At 37.9% G+C, this 16,826-nt stretch overlaps 1 pseudogene; it reads left to right on the plus strand.

Moving 5' to 3' along the window:
* Nucleotides 1–9,120: 9,120 nt before the first annotated feature.
* On the plus strand, nucleotides 9,121–9,819 carry LOC105543157 (annotated as a pseudogene).
* Nucleotides 9,820–16,826: the final 7,007 nt, after the last annotated feature.

Genomic DNA, 16,826 nt, shown 5'->3' on the forward strand with positions numbered 1-16,826 from the left:
AGTGAGCTGAGATCACACCACTGCACTCCAGCCTGGGTGCCAGATCAAGACTCTGTCTCAAAAATCAAACAAAAAACAAAAACCCCTGAAATACTGTGTATAATTCCATTTACATAAGGTTCAAGAACTTGTCAATGTAGTAATCTCTAGTCCTTGGGAATGCCCATTAAGGTAGACATGATTATTATAAAAAGAACAGTGGCTATCTTTGGAGGAGGTAAGGATTGCAATTGCAAGAGGGTACAAAATAGGCTTCTGAGGGTGCGGCAACACCTACTTATTTATTTTGGTGTACAATATATGTATATTTTACAATAAAAGGTTTCACAAACTATTAGCATGTTGCACATGTCACTGGCTCATTCTTTTCATTTCTGCGAAGTATTTTATTATATGGATATACAAAATTTGTTTATTCATTCACCTACCAAAAGACATTTAGGTTCTTTCAACTTTTTGGCTATTACAAATAGAGCTGCTGTGAATATTCATATATAAGCCTTTCATTTCTCTCGGGTAGCTATGGCTGTGATTGAAATGCCTGAGTCATATGCTACTGTATGTTTAGCTTTTTCAGAGATGAACGAATTGTTTCCAATTAGGTTGCTCTAATTTACAGTCCCATTAGCAATATATGACAGTTCAAGCTTCTCCACATCCTTGCTAGCAGTTAGTGTAGTTTTTGTAGTTAGTCATTGCAGAGAGTGTATAGTGGCATTGCATTCTGGTTCTAATTGACATTTAATCTGTAACTACTTTTAATTTGCAATGATGTGGAGCACCTTTCAATGTGCTTATTTGCCATCCATGTATCTTCTTATGTAAAATGTGTTCAAATCTTTTGCCCATTTAAAAAAATCAGATTGTTTTTCGTATTATTGAGTTTCGAGCACATTGACTATGTTCTCCCACTGCCTTCTGGCCTTTATGGTTTCTGCTAGGAAGCCAGCTGTTAATCTTGGAGGTTCCTTTGGAAAGTGATAGATTATTTTTCTCTTCTTTCAAAGTATCTCTTTGTCTTGAATTTTTCCACATTTTTCCTATAATATGTTTATCTATGGCTCTCTTTGTGTTTACCTAACTTGGAGATCACTGAGTTTCCTGGATGTGTAGGTTATTGTCTGTCAATAAATTTGGGAAGTTTTCAGCCATTATTTCTTCCAGTATTTTTTCACCTCTTTCCCTCCCCTCCCCTTCTCCTGATAATCACATTACATGTGTATCAGTGTACTTAATGGTATCTCACCTTTCTCTGAGGTTCTGTTTACTTTTCTTCATTCTTTTTTCCTGTTCTTTGGAGTGCATAATCTCTATTGACCAATCCTCAAGCTCAGAAATTCTTTCTTCTGCCAATTCAAATCTATTGTCGAGGCCTTCTAATAAATTTTTAAATTTTAGTTATTGTACTTTAAACTCCAGAATTTCCATTAAAAATTCTATCTTTACTGATATTCTCTATTTGATGCAACATTATCACTATACCTTCCTTTAACTTTTTTAGTCAAGCTTTCCTTCAGTTCTGTGAACATATTTATAATGGTTACTTTAAAATCATTTCCTATTAAAGCCAACATCTGACCACTCTCATGGGCAGTTTCTGTTGCCTCGTTATTTTTATTTTACGCTTTTGTTTTTTTTCAGTGCATGGGTCACACTATCCTGTTTCCTTGCATGACTCAAAAATTTTTTTGTTGGAAACTGAATATTTTAGATAATATATTGTAGTAATGCTGGATAATGATTACCTCACTCTGAGCCTTGTTGTTGCTTGTCTGCTTGTCTAGTGACTGGTTGAATTATTTTAGTGAAGTCTATTCCTCCCCTACAGTGTCCAGCCTCTGATGTTGCTGTTCAGGATGGTACAGCTTGGGTATGCCTACAGTCACCTTGGGATGACAGTGGTACTGGTAGGACCCCTTTCCATCTTTCCCTGACTTTGGAGCTGGAGAGTGAGGACAATGGCAGGCTTCTCTCCAGGTGATTCTCACCTACTAGGAGCTGAAAATTCAGTGGGAATGAGGAGTGGCTGTAATCTGGTCCTCTCAGCTTGTCTCTTCTGGCATGGACCTACCACCTTAATAAGGGCCCAATATTCTCTGTATGGGGGAAGGGTTATAAGGACCCAATATTCTCTGTATGCTAAACCCAAGGTAGAACCTCCATTCCAAGAGTAAGAGTTGGGTAGAAGAAGGGAGCTTCCACCTCTCAATCACATTCACCTGGGATTTAACCTCAGCAACAGGCAACAAGTGGCAGGATGAGAGCTGCTAAAGTCCTCTCTCTCCTGGGGGAAAAAAAAAAAAAGATCCTTGTGTTCTTGGCTGCAGTTATCTAGAGTGGAGTCACTACCTCGCTGAGCTGGGGGATGAGAGGGTAGAAGAAGTCTTGGTTCAAATATCACAGAATCTCACCTTTCTTACTAAATTTTCTAAAAGAGATGTTTCTTCATTTGCTCTTTGTCCTCAGGACCATTTCCAGAGACTCTAAACGGTTGGAGATTTTAATACTTTTTTTCTCCTTCAAGCAGCATAGACAGAAAAAAATAGTAACTTTCACTAGTTTCACTGGGGAATGTGTCAGCAGAACTCCTCATGCTGTTATGCCAGAAGTCAATCTTCCTATTGAGTTCCAACAGTTCTTTATATATTGGAGATAAAGCTCTTTACTGGACTGTGATTTGCAAATATTTTCTCCCAGTATGTAAGCTGTCTTTTCATTCTCTTAATCCTGTCTTTTGAAGAAACCAAAGTTTTATGTTTTGATGCACTCCAACTTATCAAAATGTTCTTTTATGGACTGTATTTTTGATGTCATATCTAAAAAATCTTTACCTAAATGAAGATAACAAATATTTTCTCATTTTTTTTCCAGAAATTGTATAATTTTACATGTTACATTTATGTCTCAAAATGATTTTTTAATTAAATTTATATATATGGTATAAGTTAGTTTTGTAATAATTTGCAATAGAAGTCAATGTTTTTTCCCATTTTTCTTTTTTAAAAAAAAAAAAAATGCCTAGCCAATGGTTCCAGCATGTGTTAAAAAGATTATTCTTTCTCCATTTACCATTGCACCTTTGCCAAAATTCAGTTAACCAAATATGTCTGAGTTGATTTCTCAAGTTACTATGATGTTCCATTGATCTATATGTCTAATTTTACACCAATACTAGGATGTCTTGCTTATGATAGCTTCATAATAAGCCTTCAAATCAGGTAACATACATCCCTTCACTTTGTTCTTTTATGAAGTAATTTTGGCTACTTTATACCTTTTCCATTTCTATATACATTTTAGAATTATTTTGCAAAATTCACTCATCAATTTTAGCAGTTTTGCAGATTTCATAGGACTTTCTAATCCTATTAATTTAGGATGTCTATTTAATGGCAGACAACGATTATGTTGTCTGCCATTAAAGGCAGAGTTACCCCAGGCATGGTGGCTCACACCTTTAATCCCAGCACTTTGGGAGGCCAAGATGGGAGGATCACTTGAGCCCAGGAGTTCAAAGCCAGCTTAGGCAACATAGTGGGAATGTCTCTCTCAAAAAAAAAAAAAAAAAAAAAAAAAAGCTGGGTGTGGTGGTGCACACCTGTAGTCCCACCTACTTGGTATTTCGGAGGCTGAGGCAGGAAGATCACTTGAGCCTGGAAGGTTGATGCTGCAGTGAGCCACGATTGCACCACTGCACTCCAGCCTGTATGACAGGGAGACTCAAAAAATTAATAAAAATTTAAAAATTAAGGCTGGTGTGGTGGCTCATGCCTGTAATCCCAGCACTTTGGGGGGCTGAGGCAGGTGGATCACAAGGTCAGGAGATTGAGACCATCTTGGCTAACACTGTAAAACCCCGTCTCTACTAAAAATAAAAAAATTAGCCAGGCATGGTGGAACGCATCTGTAGTCCCAGCTACTCAGGAGGCTGAGGCAGGAGAATTGTTGAACCTGGGAGGCAGAGGTTGTGGTGAGCCAAGATCGCGCCACTGCACTCCAGCCTGGGCAACAGAGTGAGAGTCTATCTCAAAATATAAATAAATAAATAAATAAATAAATATTTAAAAATTTCATGAAAGGAGAATTACTTCTTGCTTTCCAATTTGAATGGGTTTATTCCTTCTTCATGCCTTAGTGCAATGACTAGAACCTCTAGTGCAAGGCTAAATAGTTGTAAGATCAGGCATTCTTGCCTTGTTGATAATCTTAGAGGAAAAGCATTTGGTCTTTCACAGTTAAGTATGACATTCACCATAGAGTTTTCATTGATGCTCTTTATTAGAAAGTCCTTTATATTCCTCATTTGAGGAAATTCCCTTCTATTCCTAGTTTGCTGAAAGTTATGAGAAATCAACGTTGAGTTTCACCATATGCTTTTCCTGGTTCCACTGAGATAATCATATGGTTTTTGTTTTTTCAGTTTGTAAATATAATGGATTGCAATGATTGATTTTTCAACTGATTGATTTCCAACCTTGAGTTCCTGAGATAACTTCACTTGGTCACATTATATTACCCTTTTTATTTATTGTTCGGTTTGCTAAAATTTTGTTGAGAATTTTTTCTTTATGGTCAGGATGAACAGTGGGCTTTAATTGTTTTTTCTTATAATTTCCTTGTCTAGTTTTGGTATCAGATAAATACTGGCCTCATACATTGAGATGACAAGTCTTCCCTCCTCATTATTTTCTGGAATAGTGTGTAGAATTGGTGTTTTTTTTTTTCCCCCTTAGATGTTTTGTAGGACTCATCAGTGAACCCAGCTGGGCCTAGAGTTTTGTTTGACTAAACAAAACAAAAGTTAACATTTTGTTTAACTAAAAGTATCATGTCTTTAATACAGCGTTGTTCACATTATCTAGTTCGTCATGAAATTTGTTAGTTTGTACATGTCTTGGGCTGTTTTGTGCTGCTATAACAAATACACAGACTGGGTAATTTATAATAAACAAGAATTTATTGACTAATGGTTCTGGAGGCTGGGAAATCAAGATTGATGTGCTAGCATCTGGTGAGGGCCTTCTTGCTGTGTGTCATTCCATGGCAGAAGGGCAAAAGAGGGTAGGAGAAAACAAGAAGGGGCCAAAATTGTCTTTTTTTGTTTTTGGTTTTTGTTTTTTGAGACGGAGTCTTGCTCTGTCGCCCAGGCTGGAGTGCAGTGGCGCAATCTCGGCTCACTGAAAGCTCCGCCTCCCAGGTTCATGCCATTCTCCTGTCTCAGCCTCCCAGGTAGCTGGGACTACAGGCACCCATTACCACGCCCAGCTAATTTTTTTGGAATTTTTTAGTAGAGATGGGGTTTCACCGTGTTAGCCAGGATGCTTTCGATCTCCTGACTTCAAGATCCACCCGCCTCGGCCTCCCAAAGTGCTGGGATTAAAAGTGTGAGCCACCGTGCCCAGCAAAATTGTCTTTTCATAATGACCCCCTCCCATGATAACAAAACCATTTCTGCAATAATGGGATTAATCCATTTATAAAGACACATCTCTCATGATGTAAACACCTCTTAAAGGTGCCACTGTCCAACATTTCTGCATTGGATATCAAGTTTCCAACACATGAACTTTGGAAGACACATTCAAACCACTGTAGTGTCTTTCAAGGTATCTGTCCATTTCATCTAACTTGCCCAATTTATTGGCATAAAGTTGTTTTTAATGGTAACTGATTATACTTTTAATTTCTGAAGAATCTGTAGTGATGTCACCTGTCTTTATTCCTAATATTCCTATGCCTTCTCTCTTTTTTTCTCCCTCCAATCTGTTTGGCTAGAGGTTTATCAATTTTATTGATTTTTCCCAAAGAACAAACTTGTGGTTTTATTAGCTTTTCTCCATTGTTTTTCCTTTTTTAAAATTTTTCTGACTTCTGATTTTATCATTATTACCTCTTTTTCTGTTTATTTTGGGTTTAATTTGCTTTCTTCCCTAGTTTCTTAAGATAGAAGTTGAGATGACCAATTTTAAAATTTTCTTCTATTTTAATATAGAGAACTAGTGTTGTAAGTTTTCCTTTAAGAAAACTTAAAGATTGCATTATTTGTATCAAATAAATGTCAACATATCATATTTTTATTTTCATTCTGGTCAATCTACTTTTTAACTCCTTTTTCTTGAGAGGAAGAATGGGGCAGGGTATCACTCTGTTACCCCAGGCTGGAGTGCAGTGGTATGATCTCAGCTCATTGCAACCTCTGCCTCTTAGGTTGAAGTGATTCTCGTGCCTCAGCCTCCTGAGTAGCTGGGATTACAGGTGCACACCGCCACACCAGGCTCATTTTCTTGTATTTTTAGTAGAGATAGGGTTTCACCATGTTGGCCAGTCTGGTCTCAATCTCCTGACCTCAAACGACCCACCCTCCTCGCCCTCCAAAAGTGCTGGGATTGCAAGCGTAAACCACCACACCCGGCCTTAACTTATTTTCATTTCTTCATTAGAATCATGTCATTTCCAAATATTTGGGGATTTTTCCATTTTATTTTTGTCTCATATGTTTTTGTCTCTTTGTTCTCTCTTCACCACCTTCTTTTTCTCCCTTCTTTTCAACTAACTAAATTGTGTTTAATGATTCCACTGTAATTCCTTTGTTGGCTTATTAGCTATAATTTTGTTTGTGGGGGAAAGAAATTAGGGTTTATATTATGCATCTGTAACTTAATGCAGTTTTCCTTCAAGTAATGTACTTACTTCATAGCACGTAAGAAACTTACAATGGTATAATTCCATTTGCTGAATCCTTAACTTTGTGTGATTGTTTTCTTGTGACATGTGTTATAAACTGTTATTATTTTTGCTTTAGGAAATCAATTATCTTCTAAATGGATTAAAAAATAACAAACAATATTTTTTAATGCATTGTATTTTTATCTCTTACAAGTTTTTTTCTGGTCCTTTTTATATCTTCTATATTTCTACTTAATATGTTAAACTGGCCTCTACTTTCTTAACCATATGGCATATAGCTATGATGTTCTTTTGCAGTTATTCTATTATTTGTGTCATTTCTGATTCTATCACTTTTTCCTTCCTCTTGCAGGATATATATTCTGGGTTTTTTTGTTTGTTTGTTTGTTTTTTTACTTTGTTCTAGGAGACAGTTATTTGGAAAATGAGGCTTTTTTTTTTTTTTTTTTTCTCTGAGACGGAGTCTCGCTCTGTCGCCCAGGCTGGAGTACAGTGGCACAATCTCGGCTCACTGCAAGTTCCACCTCCTGGGTTCATGCCATTCTCCTGCCTCAGCCTCCCGAGTAGCTGGGACTACAGGGACCAGCCACCACGCCCGACTAATTTTTTGTATTTTTAGAAGAAACAGGGTTTCACCCTGTTAGCCAGGATGGTCTCGATCTCCTGATCCAGTGATCCGCCCACTTCGGCCTCCCAAAGTGCTGGGATTACAGGTGTAAGTAAGCCACTGCTCCTGGCTGGAAACTGAGGCTTAAAGCTTCAGTAGGTAAGATGAGACCAGCCTTTAGTCTAGGGTTAATTTTGCTCCCTTATGAGGCTCTATTTTCCTGACTACTCTATCCAGCGCCCTTTGTAAAATGAATTGTCCTACTCTGGCTTGCAGGAACACAAACTACTCGCTTCCTTGTGTGAACTCCAATGATTGCTCCCTCTGCTCCTTTCAGGTGGTTCTTTCTCCAACCTTGGTAATTTTCCCATGCATGCTGAAGTACTGAGCTCATGTCTCAAGGGGGACCCTCCTGAGATCTGCAAGCCTTTTTTTCTGTGCAGCTCTCTCCTCTTTTGTACTCTGCCTTATGAACTTCATCTACTTTGGCCTCTTCTGGACTCCCACCTCTGTTTCCTCAACTCAGAGAATAATCTCTGGTTTCTCTCTTAGTTCTCTTTCCTTAGGCTGCAATCTGGAATCTCTCTCCAGATATCAGCTAGGGGAATCATAAAACTCAACTCATTTGTGTTCCTTCTTTCAGGATTGTTGCCCTTCACTGCTTCATGACTAGTGTCTGAAAACTATTGTTTTATTACATATAATATTGTCAGGTCTTTTAGTTGTTTCAGATGAAAAGGTAAATCTTGTTTCTATTCTTTTAGTTAAGCTGAAAGTAAACATCAACCACTTTGGGAGGCAAGGGTTTGTATTTCAGTGTTATATGATTAATTTTAACGGAAGTAAAGATGCTTTAAACTTTCAACTCTTGAGAGATCTGAGTTCAAATTCCAGTATTGTTACCTTGGGTAAATTACCACACTTTTTGATTCCCAGTTCCCTAGCAGATAAAACAGAACTAATAATACCTACCTGATAAGGTGTGGGGATTGAGTGAGATATAAACAATTTACCACATATCAGAGGCACACCTCTTAAATTTTAGTTTCCTTCTCTTTCCTCTAAAAAAGAGTATCGGAAGCTATTTGTTAGAGCCATACCTACATTGGTAAGAGTAATTCCCACCCTTTTCCTGTCTCAAATATCTTAAGACCCCATCTGTTACAGAAAAACAACAACAGCAAATTTTTTTTACCATAATATGCTATTGAAAAGCCAGACATAAAATGTAATTCTGGGCAAACTGCCTGTGATTTTTTTACTCTGTGAAACTAAGTGCGAATGGGGAGCCTTGTATCCTGCCCTGTCTACTTCTGGTTTGGATTTGGAAGTTTTTAAAGTGGGGAACAATCCAGAATTCCAGCTCCATCAGGAAAGAAAACAAACAAACGAAACAGATGACAAATCATTTGTCTAGGACCTGAAGCCAAACTGGCTTCAATAGCTGCTGGGATGGTAGTAGGAGCCAATTTCCTGCAGTATTTACAAAATCATTTGTAAGAATAATATTTTCCAGACTTTTATAGGGACAATTAAGTGTGAATTTTTGGTCTGCAGACTCCATAAAGTTAGCAGGCATCCAACAAGCAGCTGCTGAGAACACCACCTCCCATCCTAACTCCACTCCCTATATAAAGGCCTGACATACACTTAGATAGAGGATAAGCTGTAGTCTTTGCTCTTCAAATATATACCACCACCTAAAAAGAGCAACAGATGAATACACAGCTAATCAAAATCAAATGAAATGTGCTTTATTTGGGGTATGAGTGAACTGCTGCACTAAGACAGAGATAAAAGATGAGAAAAGGGTTATCTGGATAAAGATGGAGGATCATAGTTACAGCTTTTCACCGACTACATTGGGCCTGTCTAGTAAATTTGTCCCTATTGAATAGGCTTTGGCTGCTCTAGCTGGAGAAGCCCTTTCAGTGGGAGTTAAAGCAGCAAATGGCATGGTATTAGCAACTGAGAAGAGCAGAATTCTATTCTGTATGATGAGCAAAGTGTACACAGAGTGGAACTAATTATCGAACATACAGGTTTGGTGTATAGTGGCAATGGGTGCAGATTACAGAGTGCTTGTGCACAGAGTTCAAAAGCTAGCTCAGCAATACTATCCTGTTTACCAAGAACCCATTCCCACAACTCAGCTGGTAGAGAAATTAGCTTCTGAGATTCACAAATACACCCAGTCTGGTGGTATTTGTCCATTTGGAGTCTTCCTACTTATTTGTGGTTGTGGGGGACAGACATATTTACTCAGGCAGATCCATCTGGAGCTTTCTTTGAATGCCACAGCGACGGGAAAGAACTGTGTGAATGGGAAAACTTTCTTTGAGAGAAGATACAAAGAAGATCTGAAACTTAAAATGCCATTCATATAGCCATCTTAATCCTAAAGTGAAGTGTTAAAAGGCAAATGACAGAAGATAACATAGAATTTGGAATCTGCAATGAAGCTGTATTTAGGAAGTTTATTTCATCCAGCTGAAGTTAAGGATTAGTTGGCTGCCACAGCATAATAATGAAGTGACTGAAAAATCCAGAATTTCAGATATTCTATCTACTTAAACACGTTTAAAGGATGTTTTTTGTTTTTTGTTTTTTTTTTGCAGAATCTTTTTAGATTTATTTCTATGTAGTTAATAAGCTGATGTTTTAAAAATGACACTTATTACGCCAGGCACAGTGGCTCATGCCTATAATTGGAGCACTTTGGGAGGCTCTGGATGGAGGACTACTTGATCCCAACAGTTCAAGACCAGCCTAGGCAACACAGTGAGCCCCTTGTCTCTACAAAAAACAAAAACAAAAATTAGTCAGACATGGTGGCATGTGCCTGTAGTCCCAGCTACTACGGAAGCTTAGGTGGAAGGATTACTTAAGCCTGGGACGTCAAGGTTGCAGTGAGCCATGATCATGCCACTGCACTCCAACCTGGGTGACAGAGACCCTGTCTCACTTATACACTGCTGGTGGGAATGTAAATTAGTGCAACCTCTATAGACAACAGTATGGAGGTGTCTTAAAGAACTAAAAGGAGATCTACCAAAAAAGACACTCATACGCATATTTTTATCGTAACACAGTTCACAATTGCAAAGATATGGAATCAACCAAAGTGCCCACTGACCAGTAAGTGGATAAAGAAAATGTGGTATATATGCACCATGGAATACTACTCAGCCATAAAAAAGAAAAGATGAAATAATGTCTTTTGCAGCATCTTGGATGGAGCTGGAGGCCATTATTCTAAGTAAAGTAACTCAGGAATGGATAACCAAATACTGTATGTTCTCAATTGTAAGTGAAAGCTAAGCTGTAGATACACAAGGGTATACAGAGTGATATAATGGACCATGGAGACTCAGAAGGGGGAGGAATAAAAACTATATATTGGGTACAGTGCACACTATTCTGGTGACAGGTACACTAAAATCTCAGACTTCACCACTATACAATTCATCCATGCAACCAAAACCCACCTGTACCCCAAAAGCTACTGAAATAAAAATAAGTAAATTCATTCCTTAATTAAACAACACATAAAACATAATCAACTAAGATGTTTTAAAGATGAGCAAAACCTTCAAAGATGAGATTGACAGTATTTTAGAATACTGAATACAGAAAATAGCGGAGTGGAGAAAAAGAGAATTCTAAATCAAGAGAGAGAAGGATATAATGGGAAATGAAACTCAGGTCTGATCTATACAGAATTGGAATATGTCTATTAGAAATGTTTTCAGCTGAAAGTAACAGAATTCTTGGCTAATAAAGCCATAAAGGCTGTGATGATTAATTTTAGGTGTCAACTTGACTGGATTAAGGAATATCTAGAGAACTGGTAAGGCATTGTTTTGGGGTGTGTCTGTGAAGGTGTTTTCAGAGGCGACTGGCATATGAGTTAGAGTGGACTAGGCAGAGAAGATCTGCCGTCAACATGGGCAGGCACCTCCAATCCACTGGAGGCCTGGGTAGGATAAAAACAGAAGAAAAGAAAATTGGCTTCTCTCCCCCCTGCAGCAGGGATACACTCTTCTCCAACTGCCCTTGGACATTAGGACCCCAGACTCTCTAACCTTGGGACTCCAGGACTTAAACTATCACTCCCCTACCCCACGCCCAGGTTCTCAGGCTTGAGAATTCAGCCTCGGACTGAGAATTACACCATCAATTACACCATCAGTTTCCCTGGTTCCAAGGCTTTTGGAATTATACTGAGCCAGACCACCAGCATCCCAAGGTCTCCAGGTTACGAATGGCCTGTGGTGGGATTTCTCAGCCTCCACAATCACATGAGCCAACTCCCTTAACCGCCTTTCATATCTCTCTGTGTGTCTCTCTCCAACCCTCTCTTATCTCTCTCTGTGTATCTCTTGATCCCTATTGTTCTGCCTCTCTGGGAAACCCTGACTGATACAGAACTTTAAGAAACAGACGTTTATTTTCTGAAAATGCTCAAATGCGTATGGTTATTGGCACCCATTCAGTGGCTCACGGAAGCAGGTTCTTTCCATTTTTCTGACCTGGCATCTTTAACGTGCTAGTTTTTCATCTTTCTACTTTTCACCTCATGCCTGCAAGATTGCTGCCACAGATTTAGACCCTATTGACTAATACTAACACCTTGAACAAGAGAAAAAGAGCTAAAAAGAACTTTCCTTTAAGCAGAGAGGAAAGATTTTCCCAAGTGTTTCCCACATTTTCCATTACACTTTATTGGTCAAAACAAGGTAACGTGAACACCCCTGAGTAAAGGCTGGTTGGAAAAGTATCTGGACAAGAAGAAAGGAATGACATGAAAGGCCTAGAACAATTACGATTCATCCCTAGGGCTAGGCATGTAACTGTCTTAAACAACATCAGTATTCCCTCAGCAAGGAAAAACTGTCACTAGTTGAGCAATTAACAATGACTGCAATCCCATTTTTGAATTTTAATCCAAGTTATAGGAAGAGTTCTAGTGAGGAAAAAAAGAAAAAGAAAAAAAAAAAAGGTCCTCAGATGATTCAATTACGCCTCTAGTTTCATAGATTCATTTATCCTGACCTTTTGGTTCTGAAGAGAGTCTTGGTGCTATTCCTGAGCATTGAGAGGCTCTCAAAAACTGCAGACTCAGACTCAGATGCAGCTGAATTTCTTCCCGAAGTTTTGCAGATATTATTTACCTTCAATTTTCCCTGAAATAAATAGAAAAACAAGTACTTCTGTTTTTTCCCTTGAGAACTCAACATGAAGAAATACATAGCAAAGATATGGCAGGAAAGCACGGGTCAGGGAAGGTAAAGAAAGGAATAGGAGAAAAGAGATAAGGCTTGAAATGTGTTTATAGTCTCTTCTCTCCCATTGCTTTTGGCATCCAATACCATAATGACCAACCACAGGATGTACTTCAGCCTTTGGTACTAGAGCTTCAGGGTCCTCTTAGGTGACCAAAAATAATCTGAAAAGAAAATTAATTTAAGAGATTAATTAACTACTGGAAAAAGTTTAACAGACGTTGAAGAACTAGACTTCGAAAATTAACTGGTGCTAGTTCAGAGATGGAGGAAAGTAGTAATGCAAGGGTGACCTCAGCCAACATAGGTCTACAGGTCTACTTTGTGGAAGCCTGAACCTCTCAAGACAGAAAGGGATGCTGAGTCTAAGCAAGGCAGATAAAAGCATGTTGTATGCCTATGGCCTCTATGCCAAGACCAGGGAACATCCTATTACCCACAGTCTGACAAGATTAGAATGTTATGCTCTGAGGAGGCAGCAGGCTGGGGATGGGGGAGAGTATGGCACAAAACTGAACATTTAAAAAAAAAACTGAACAGGCAAGCTATAGTAGTTTGTGAGCTAAAGAAAGAAGCGTAAACTGCACTTGGCCTTGATGTCCCTGTTGTTGACCAGATGGTATATGTGTCTGTGGTAATACACTGGGATTTTCAGGTCTGCGGGGAGAAACAATAAAACTCAATACACATTATTTCACATAAAACACATTTGTAGGAGGGGCAGATGGAAAAAAAATGGAGAAAGTAAAAGAAAATAGGAAATTCCAGAGTCAAGTGATGTTACGGGGTTGTAAGAAGAGAAGAAATTAATTGTTCTGGATTTAAAGGCTTCACATACAGAGAAAAATCTCCTTCCATATCTGTGCAATTATCTTCTACATCATTCTGCCTAAGAAATGCAGAGCATATAAAAAAATCAGCGTCCCTGGAAATGTTTACTCCATTGTTATCACCGTTATGATCTCTTCAGAGCCCCTCACTTCAACGGCTGGCATAAAAGGTTGCAATGAAGTCCAAGGAGAATAGTTAACATAAAGTAACAGCAGCAAGCAGAGAATGGACAAGGTGGTGGGGGGAGGGGGCAGTGAGAGAGAGAGAGCCCACATAAAACAGCAACAGAATCATTTCCAAAAGCCCAGATATAAATTCTTTCCTCCAACCAAAAGTCAATCATTTTTCTCTGTGTGTAAAATAGCACACATTCTTATTCAAGCTGTAAGCTTAAGGCCGTTCACTCACTACCCTGCTGCAGTCCTAGGACACAAGCTACATCATGGCCAACTTACTGCTCCACTTCTGTTTCCAGAAGTCACACACTAGAGTCAGTTTCATTTCTTTGTAGTCACCCGTTTTGCAACTACAGGGCTATTACAAAGTCACCTGAGGTTACGACTTTAAACAGCAACACAGTACTACGCAGCAACCGTAGAATCCAAGACAGCACCCCAATCTCAGGGTCATCTCAGTCCTTGACATTCCTTTCTTTGTTAATTCCTCAAGAAGAAATTATAGAGCTGGCACCAACAGTGGCTTCAGCACCAACAGTAAAGGGCTGGAGGCAACTGTAAACATCACCTCCACAATGAAGGTAACCTTATTACTCACCACATTCAAAGCGCAGCCCTAAAGAAAATATTCACTTCTTATTCCTTTTCTTGTATTTTTTTCTTGGCCACTCGGTTTCAGCTGAGTGAAGTATGACTATGTGAAAATGATTACGAGGAGTTATTAGGAGAGAGAATGTTTATAAGATATCTTAGCAAGAAATGTATACTTTTGCCTTTGGGAAATAAAGGACAACTTCGTTGCTGTGTCAAACTACTTATTACTCATACAAATAAAAATACGGCTAGTACTGTGGCTCACACTTGGAATCCCAGAGTTTTGGGAGGCCAAGCCAAGAGGGTCACTTGAGGTCAGGAGTTCAAGAGCAGCCTGGACAACATAGCAACACCTTGTTTCTACAGAAAAAAAAAAAAAAAAAAATTAAATATTAGCCAGGCATGGTGGCACATGTCTGTTGTCCCAGCTATTAGAGACTGAAGGGAAAAAATTGCTTGAGCCAAGGAATTTGAGGTTTTAATGAGCTACGACTGCGCCACTGTACTCCAACCCGGGCAATGGAGCTAGACCCCATCTTAAAAAATAAAAATTAAATCACATGGAGAATTTAAGGAATCTCTGGGTTAATAATTTATCTGCTCCAAAACAACATTTGGGTCATTGCTCCAGTGATCATTTCCCTTCAGCCCCACAAGAAGCTTCCTAATTAGCACCAAGGGAGAGGTTGTGACACAGGCAAGCGGACGAAGCTCCTTGAGAGTAAAGGACATTGCTTTTCACTACCTATGAAATGTAGAGCACGCAGAAGCTCACGGATATAATAAAATATAACCAGGAAACAATTCTGTCAGCATTAACAACTAAATGAAGTGTTAGCCTAGATACAATCTACAAGGAGATGAACACTCGAGCACAAGAAAATACTGTGTGACATTTGTTCAGTTTGGATTCCATCAAAAAAATAGATGTTCATTCTAATAAAAGTTCATTATAAAATCTGAGAGCCAAAAAAAGATAACATTCTAAATTAAATAACAACTGACTAAACAACAAATGAAGGCAAAAAATAAACTAGATATCAACTGAGTGATGACTATGCTTATAGTTCAAGAAAAAAGTTACAGAAGCAAATGCAGAATTTATGAGAAAATATAACTGAACCAAAGGCGTTACTTCAAAAATGCGTAATAAAATGGATCTTGAAATTATTTGGTGAAAAACTGCTGAGAATTGAATAGATTTGAGACAATCTGTTATCTTGCAAACTCAATCTTTACTCGGTTGGTACTAGTTCTAGGATTTTATTAAAACAGAAAATAGCAATGAAATGACCATAATACCACTGCCCCAAATGCACTGTTTTTCCATCTTTATCTACATAAAAATGTCAGAAAGATTAAGGGGACATAGTATTGTTTACTGTAATCAGTTCCAGTGAAAACTTACCATTTCTTCAGGATATAAATAAACTAAAAAACATGTTTTGGAATGCAGAGATCTATTTTACTTTATTTATAATGCCAAAAAGTTGTCAATCAATACCTGATTAGTTAGAGGTAGAAAGGTAATCATTCTGATTGTCTTCAAAAACACAAAGTGTCTTTGTGTTTGCTCAAACAACTATACTTTGCAGTCTGTCCCAATGAAATCAAACTGGACTTCTCAATCCACCACTGCAAATTGGTTAACTATTCACTCAACCTATACATTCATCATTGTGTTCTGCTTCATGATAGCTATTTCATTTTACATTTTATATAAAATTTGAAAAATGACTGCAATTTATAAAAATGAAAAAGTAAATTGTAGAAATACACCTTTTTGACCAGCAAAATTTTACTAAACAATCTCAGCAAATTTCATAATTCGTCTTTCAATATCACAGTCTTTTAGTGTCAATGAAAACAATAATTTATGAATTAAAACATCTTTTTTAACCTGACAGGAAAATATATAAGCACAATTTCTGGATAAAGAAAATGAGGTGCAGTTAGCAGTGCTCTCTCGGTGCTTCATTTTAAACAGTAAACACAGTACCAATCATCATTTTGATTCCAGTGAATAAAAAGTTAAGATTAAATTTATTAATCAACTTTGAAGTCTGAAACCAAAATGATCTTTTAACAGCATTGCCAATTCTAAACAGCATTGTCGATTCTAAAAGGCTAATCATAATGCCAAATTTTGACCAAATGATAAAGTGGCTCTGTTACCATGGTACCCAAGTCTGTCTTTTTGTTGGGTTTCTATTTGCCATAACAACCAAGGATTGAATTACATTTAAGAAGTATACAAGGCTTGATGAAATTGAATATGGGGGATTAAGCATTTTTAAAGTGTGGGTTATAATTCCTTTTGCAACACAAGTTCTACTGCATAATTTGCAATGGCCTAAAAAGTTTTTAGCAACAAAATGTATTTTAAAAATATCATCATCCCTACATGTTACATTAACTGTAGACCACTTCAGCTTTTTATTAACATAGAAAAGTATAACTTTTCCCAAAAACTGTAAATAGTGACCATATTTCAATCACAGCTGTCCTGAACTACTCTCATTATCAGCAGGACTTTGTGGTGTCACCTCTTTATTCTAACAGTAAAAATGGTGACAATGATATTCAAGAAGAAGGCTGGAGAACCTGAATCCAATTAGTGACAAAATGGACTTTTTAAACAAACAT

The sequence above is a fragment of the Mandrillus leucophaeus genome, unplaced genomic scaffold, assembly GCF_000951045.1.
Source record: "Mandrillus leucophaeus isolate KB7577 unplaced genomic scaffold, Mleu.le_1.0 Scaffold276, whole genome shotgun sequence".
NCBI lineage: Eukaryota > Metazoa > Chordata > Mammalia > Primates > Cercopithecidae > Mandrillus > Mandrillus leucophaeus.